Source organism: Lutra lutra, chromosome 4 (assembly GCF_902655055.1).
Source record: "Lutra lutra chromosome 4, mLutLut1.2, whole genome shotgun sequence".
NCBI lineage: Eukaryota > Metazoa > Chordata > Mammalia > Carnivora > Mustelidae > Lutra > Lutra lutra.
In genome coordinates, this window is record NC_062281.1 from 41,937,725 (window position 1) to 41,946,060 (window position 8,336).

The 8,336-nt window shown below is 42.6% G+C and overlaps 1 non-coding gene across 1 annotated transcript; it reads left to right on the top strand.

Moving 5' to 3' along the window:
* The first annotated feature begins 8,078 nt into the window (after positions 1 to 8,078).
* TRNAS-AGA (transfer RNA serine (anticodon AGA)) lies at positions 8,079 to 8,160 on the top strand. The gene has a single exon. It is a non-coding gene; the product is annotated as a tRNA-Ser (tRNA).
* The last annotated feature ends 176 nt before the right edge of the window (positions 8,161 to 8,336 follow it).

Consider the following 8,336-nt stretch of genomic DNA (forward strand, 5'->3'; position numbering starts at 1 on the left):
TGCTCATCACATCACGTGCCCTCCTTAATACCCATCACCCGGTTACTTCATTCCCCCACCCCCTCTCTTCTGTAACCTTCAGTTTGGTTCCCAGAGTCCAGAGTCTCATGGTTTGTCTCCCTTTCTGAATTCTTCCCATTCAGTTTCCCCGCCCCTTCTCCTATGGTCCTCCTCACTATTCCTTATATTCCACATATGAGTGAAACCACATGATAATTGTCTTTCTCTACTTGACTTACTTCACTTAGCATAACCTCCTCCAGTTCCATCCATGTCAATGCAAATGGTAGGTATTCACCCTTTCTGATGGCTGAGTAATATTCCATTGTATATGTGAACCAAAACTTCTTTAGCCATTCACCTATTGAAGGACATCTCAGCCCCTTCCACAGTTTGGCTACTGTGGACAATGCTGCTATTAACATCGAGGTGCATGTGCCCCTTCTTTTCACTACATCTCTTTAAATGTTTTAGGATTGCCTTTAGTCTATTATACCAGAGAAAGCTAAGGGATGGAACCATATCAGGTATTTACTGGCCACAACTTAACAGATAAGGAGACTGAAAAACAGGAAGTTTCAATGTCTCATCTAAGACATAACCCAGTAACAGAGCTAGATCCAAAACCTAAGCTAGCAAAGCCAAGTGACAAATTGCTACTGGTTCAAAGAACTTTAATCTAATTGTACTCAGGGCATAGATCTTGGTCCGGATTTCTGTCAGAGGCCACTATGTAAATGCACTGCCCAACTTCTTCCTTGGAACAGACTTTTAAACTTTTCCTAGCTGATTGAGCTTGTTAACATTTTCCTTCACACTCACATCTCATCTTCTCTGTGAACACAGGATGGTTGCTAGAGAATGTTAAGACAGTACAGACAGATTTTACATACACAGAGTAGAGAACTGTAATAACTGTACAATAATGCACACTGGCAAGCATCATATGAACTTACATACACTCAAAGATCCTGAACTGAACAGATCCCCCACAGATAAGATTTAAGAATTAAGTTGTTTGGTTGAGTAAATTTGTCAGCCAAGTCCTTATAAGTAATCAGAAGATCAAGTTAAAGTAACTCCTACCCTTGCCTCAGTTGTTGGGTTTTTTTAATGGGGAGGAGAAAAGATAATCTTAAGATAAATAATGAAAACATGTAAACTACAGTATGATATGATAAAATGAACATAAGTTCTGCAGTGAGACCCAATTTCAAAACCCAGGCTGTATGACTTTGGACAACTTTACCTCTCTGTCCCTAGCTCTTCAGCTGTGACAATTAAATAAGATAGGTTATATAAAGAGTTCAGGATATGGTAGGTAAGCAATACATTATATTATAGATGTGAGACTACTATACCCAATATGATCACTGCCCTTAGGCACGCTGACCCCTCAATGCCTGGCTCACAAGAGGACGGAAACCATTGCAGTGTAGCTCAAGCTAAGAGAACTGACCTAACCTGGGGCTTATTTATATGAAAGGAGTCCACCAGGCAAAACTCACAGTATTCAAAGGCAGGCTTGGAGCTGATCCAGCCTGACACTTATACCCAAGGGGTTGGAAGTGGAGGCCTGGAAAAGGCAGTAAGAATGTGTGAGCTGTGGAGATATTCATAGTCAAGTGGGTGACAGAATTTGATTCCAGACAGACTAATTCATGTTGAAGCATAACCTTAGCCATAACCAAAAGAGGCAAGGAGCCAGCATAGGCCAAGAATTTGTCAGGGTTCTTGTGGTAAGCTAAGAAATACCCCTAAAAAAGATACCCATGTCAAGTCCCTGGAATCTATGAATGTTACCTTATTCAGAAAAGAGTCTTTGCAGATATAACTAAGTTAAGGATCTGGAAAAGAGGAGCTCGTCCTGGATTATCTGGGAGGGCCCTAAAGGCAATTTTAAAGTCTTCTTTAAAACTGACACACAAGGGGGCACCTGTGTCGCTCAGTCGGTTGAGCATATGACACTTGATTTCGGCTCAGGTCATAATCTCAGGTTCATGAGATCAAGCCCCACATCGGGCTCCTCACCAGTGGTGGAGCCTGCTTAAGATTTTCTCTCTCTCTCTCTCTCTCTCTCTGTCCCTCCCACGCTCCCCTCTCTAAAAAACAAAAATTGACACACAGAGGAGAAGGCCACGTGAAGACAGAGGCAGAGATTGGAGTGATAAGGCCACAAGCCAAGAAGTGCCATGAGAAGTGGGAAGAGGCAAGGAACAGATTGTTCCTTGGAAACTTCAGAGGGAGTATGATCCTGCCCACAACTTGGTTTCAGCCTCTGGCCTCCGGAACTGAGAGAATAATTTCTGTTGTTTTAAGCCACCGAGTTTGTGGCAATTTGTTGTTGGCAGCCCTAGCAAACTACTGCAGCCCTGGACAAGGGTTTGGGGTTTGGGCAAAGTTTCAGCTCGAGACTAGAAACAGAGTTCAGTCTAAAGGTGGACGGGAAGTCCATCACAAAGAGCTTCACGGGGCAGAGAGCGCTGTGGCCATCCAGAGCAATTCTAGATGGAAGCCTGATGGAGAAGAGTGAGCAAGTTCTGGGCTGGCTCAGAGGCTGCTGGGGCTCATCTTGCAGGTGAAATATTTCAGTACCTACAGCCAAGCAGGCAAACAGAAACTGAGAGAACAACTGGTACCGTTCAGCCGATAAATGATAAATATCTTACAGAACCTGGTCACATGTATCACATGTACTCTGAGTTGGTTTAGGGCGGAGAAGGAGGGAAGCCAGAAAATATGCTCCTCCCTACTATAGAAGGAATCTGTCCTCTCATTCACATGCCCGCACTAGGGATGCAGAGGTGACGCCAGGCCTTGCCCTCCCAGAGCTCTAGATCTGCTCCGGCCCTCCACTGTAGCCCCCAGAGTCTCAGAGTAAGACCTCCAAGAATGCTCAACAAGACACATTCTCCTTCAGCCAAGAGCTTCTATGGCTTGAAAAGACCATTTTGTGCCCATATTAGTAAGAAGGGAGAATCAGGGAAAGAAAGAACTCACCATTTCTACATGCTTCTAAGTCACAGGTCAGAGAATCAGCCTTACTGTTACAATACAGTGGGGCTTCCCTGATCCCCAAAAGTACTGTTATAACAGGATTTTGGCTTAGATGTTCTCAAAAGCCACACTACTCCATCCCTTCCTAGGCACTACAGGAGAAACAGGTATACATCAGTTATAGTCCCTGTCCTTCAAAGAGCCTGTGTCCTCAGACGTAATATGAGATCTAGACATAAACACTAAACTATAAAGGGGTGAGTACATTAGAGTGCCACAGATGATCAGAAATCAAGAACGTGAAGGGATAAGAGTCGTTTTTATCAATATGTCAATGCAGGCATGAAAGTGTTCCAAAATGTGGGAATTTCATATTAAACATACCACCAATGTCATGGGCACTAGAAAGGGTCTTATCTAGAACAACCAGGATGATAATGAAATAAGACAAAGTAATGGTTACAGTGAAAATCTCTTAATAATTAAAGAATTTCTAAATTGTTTCAATTCTTGCCTTGATTGCTCCTTTTAAAAAATGGAAGAGTTTTATACAAAAATCACTAAAGTTCTTTCCAGCCTCCAAATATTCCTTGGGCGGTTCACTGTAAGGGAGATAGCTCTGTTGGCTTTATCCTTAGAGATACCTATGAGTTTTCTGTGGATGTGGAGAGCTTTTAGATTTTCAGAAACCCACAGGCATCTTTTTTTAAAGCCATAGATTGGTTGACACATGGAAATGTGATTGAGAAAAGAGAGCGGACTGCTCTGCTTAAAACCCTGGCTCCCCAGGTGGTGGGTATTATGGAGGGCACGCACTGCATGGAGCACTGGATGTGGTGCAAAAACAATGAATTCTGTTACGCTGAAAAGAAATCAAAATAAATAAATAAATAACCCTGGCTCCTCCCTAAAAGGCAATATGGCCAACTGGGGAAGCAATATGGGCCAACTATGGAAGACTGATGGGCAGGAAACCTAAGCCCAGGCTGAGAGACACTTCTGATCGCCTCTGTCAGTTTGGTTCTCCCTTTGCTTTCATTCTAACACCTAGCCATAATTCCTACTCCCCATCCCACAGAGTTCTCCTATCGATCCTTTTTTCTTTCTCTTGAATCAGGATTAATTTTCTGAAGGTTGAAAATCATAAAGCAAAAACTAATATGAAACGAGGAGGAGGAAAGAGGGAACTGTAGAACTGAAAGGCATATTTTAATGCTCAAGCCTCAGAAGACAGTCTAGCCTACTGACTCCTCAGAGGGATGACAGGTTTGAGCCACGTAAATTAGCACTTGCCTCCTCAGGCTGATTTTTTGGTTGGTTGCTATACAGATGGTAATAAAATACCCAGTTGGGTGGGGCCAAAAATTGTATTACACTCTTAGAGCACATCTGTGAATACCAGCCTCTTGAACAAATGACCATAGTTCACTAGGCTTCTGTGCTGTCAGAGGCTGCTTCCCAAATCCCAACTTTGAACCTAGCTCTGCCATATGGACACATGGGGTCAATGAAAAATAGTGTCCGAGGGGGCCCCAAGCATGAGAAGGCCTGGCAAAAAGTGACAGGTTTTATCCAGGCTGCTGAAGAGAAATGTACTGAGAATGGAAACACTAAGAAGGTGCACGCCTTCAGAACGTGTCTGTGGATCGAAACACACCCTAACAGATTCTTGAAAGAGCCCCTGGCGGCCATGTTAACCTTGGCATTCTTATCATTAAAAGGCTATGCTCATTTCTGGCACCTGACATCGGACACATTGACAGCAATGGGGTTGATGGAAGAGGAAAGAATCTGTTTTGCAGTAAAAAAGAGATTTAAAAAAAAAAAAAAGCAGTTCTCAGATTTCTCAGGCCATTTGAAATCACGCCAGAGAAATACTTGATTTCAGCATTCTTAAGCTCTCTGCGATGATGCTGCAAGTGGTGTCCCCCATGTGTGATGATGTATTTCGGGGCCAGAGTTTTCTCAAGACGTTCCAAGCCTGCAGGCTCCTGATCCTTTTTCAAATTACGAAGATGATAGTATCCCAGTGAGGGTTGTGATTAGTCTAAACTCTCCACAGCTGTGAGAGATGAGTGCACAAATTCCAATAAAGATTCCACAAGCTCTGGACTGAATTTACCTACACGACATCGAGGTCTAACTGAGGGGCCACATAAAAGGACCGGAGCTGCCTCAGTGCTATTCTGTTTCTTCCACAGCGTCAGCTGCTGGGGAGCTGGCAATTGTTCTGGGAGGATGCCTCCCCTCACACCATCGTCACTGCCCAGCAGTGGATGTTCATTTTAGAAGGTCTGGGATGTGTGGGAGTAAAGCAGGGCTGGGAAAATTAAACCCAAGTACATGGGAATTTAAAGAGGCCTTGCAATTCATTATGTGAATAGCCAGGAGGATTATAAAACACCTTGTAACTGAAAGGGTTGGCCTGGAGCTGCGTGGGACAACAGAACCAGCTGTATCACCACCCCTAACTCATTTAAAATGGTGCTAGCAAGAAGACAGGCTCGGAGCTCTCCACAGTGACTTGGAAAAGCCGGAAGGGCTTTGTTTTCTTATTCTGGACACCTTTTTCCTAAAATACTTTCTTAGACTACTAAGCAACATAATAATACACAGCATGCTCCTTTCAGCATGTTTAATAATTGTCTCATCTGAAAACACTTGGCTATGTTCCTTTATGAAACATCTGACACTAGGCATGCTTTCCAAAACTGTGTAAGACTTACTTAAGCAGGACAAGGAATTTACTTCACTGTCTACACATATTAGAAACTATAGAGAAAATAAATAAGCTCCCTCACTTTGGAAAATAAAAAGAAAATACCAAAGGAATATATAATAGTATTTTTCTTAAAGATTTTATTTATTTATTTCACAGAGAGAGATCACAAGTAGGCAGAGAGGCAGGCAGAGAGAGAGATAGAGGAGGAAGCAGGTTCTCCGCTGAGCGGAGAGCCCGATGCGGGACTGGATCCCAGGACCCTGAGATCATGACCCGAGCCGAAGGCAGAGGCTTAACCCACTGAGCCACCCAGGTGCCCTAATGGTATTTTTTTTTATCTTCTAATGTGATTTACAAGAATGCAGAATTTTCTAAAGCTATGGATACAGTCATCAAGTATATCCACCACCATTGTTTACAGTCCACTAAAGCACACCTGGCATCATTCCTGACATCTAGAGATTTTTAATACTCCACTATCTATCATTTTACAGCTTATCACATAGCCACACACCTATGTGATATGCGACACTTCTCCCTGTAGTCACTGAACTTGTTTTCTCTCTCAAAGGCAAACCAGAAAGACAACACCACTCAAGAGGCCCAATGAAGAGTCAAATGAGCTGTAAGCAAAATTCTCAAAGCACCAACCCCTGGATGATCTATCTGTACATGGTATTTTACTAAAATGAAGATGATGGGAATGGAAGAAGGAAACAAGCTCCAATGTTTTCTTATATTCACACAAACAAAACACAACTACAAGCATTTCCACTTTTAGCTTTTCACAGTCCTTCATGCAAATCCTCTACACGCTAATAGATTTTCTGAACTACTAGCCATAACACCTCAGACTTCACCATTTCTAGAGAAAAATCAAATTAAGCCTGTTAAACTGGAAACTGGATGGTAACTATGCATTACACCCCCTGAAACCCATGTTGCAAGGGCAACGTCAGTATCAAATGGCTTAGTCCTGTCTTTCTGCTGGAGGCCAGTTCCAAGTACAATCACCCAGCAAGTCAACTTGGAGGGAAGAAAATAATAACTTTAAAAAGTTGAGTAGGAAATCAGACAGTATTCAAGATTCTTATGGATAAAACACAGCTGCAGGCTACAACACAGTAGCCCTACAAATAAGAGGAGTGTTGCCTTCCTGAGAATAGTCAAAGTTGGTCTGATAGTAACATTAGTAGTTGCTGGTAGATGACTGACAACCAGCTCATATGGAGAAAAAACCATGTTTTGTAGCATTTGCAATGTCCCTGATGTAAATACACCCAGGAAGGCTGATTTTAAACTACCCAAGTGACATCCTTGAATGGGAAGTTAAGGACAGATTCACAGTAACAACCCATTCTACAGTATTTCGGACACAATAGATATAACTAACCTCAACAGTATAAATTATAATAAAATGTGTGGAAATAACTAGACTACGGTGAATTTTGAGTATTACTTTTGTTTTTAATGTCATTAGTTTAATTGTAAGTTTATATAATTTACTTTTAATTAATGGTTGCATTTAACAACTGGCTTCCAAAATGCATAAAAATGTAAAGGTGGGCTCTAGTGAGCAAGTACCTTTGGCTCAGGCACAGTACTGCCTGCACTTTGCTCCTCAGGGGCATTAAAGACATTTTGAACACACATCAAACCAAATAAATGAAGCTACTAAATCACTTGGATCAGACTACTTTCAGGGTTTCTGCAAAAAGAGGTGCCCACCTCTTTGCTACCCCACTTTAAAAATACTCAAAGTTCAGGTTAGACTGTTTGTAGTACTTACAGGAATATCATTAAATAACAGCTTGCATTCGTAACACGCTTTACACTTTTCAAAGTAGAGCTTTAGAGCACGATGGGACAGTCTGATCCTGCGTAGTGAATTAAAATTGGTGGATAATAATAGCATTTTAATGCCTTATCCAAGAAAAGAGAGTCCTGGGAGCTGTTGGTCCAAGAGAGAGGTGGAGAGATGGAATTGAGAGCCAAGCAAGGAAGCCCAGAGCTGTCCAGACGCCCCTAGGTTCCAGATTCCGTCCTGGAAATGGCTCCGTTGCTGAGAAAGCAAGTGGACGATAGTACCAGACTTTCCTCCCTCCCTCCTGTTTTCTGACTCTAACTAGAAAACTGACTAGAACTCAGTTCTTCCTGATAGAAAAGGGTTGGGTCGCACGGGATATGCTCCAAGAGTAACTCAAAAAGCTAAAATTATTAGAGCTGTAACATTCAAATATGATCTTATCTGACCAAACAGCTTTGTATTGTTTTTCTCCCCATCAAAACATACCTGTTACAGCGTAGACACTTGTGTGCAGAGTCTACATAGATCTTACTGCCAAAACGAACATCAGCAGTAGTCGTGGCCGAGTGGTTAAGGCGATGGACTAGAAATCCATTGGGGTCTCCCCGCGCAGGTTCGAATCCTGCCGACTACGGGAAAGTTAGCTTTTGCTGGTACTTGCTCTCGTTTTGGTGAATTCTCCCCAGCTTTTTCCGCAGATTACTTAAAGGATTTATGAACGGTTGGAATAGAACGGGGACCCCAATTGGGCCGTAAAAGGAGCGCACGAGGGAGCTACGGTGTCTTGTGATTGTGGTTACAACCTGCGCC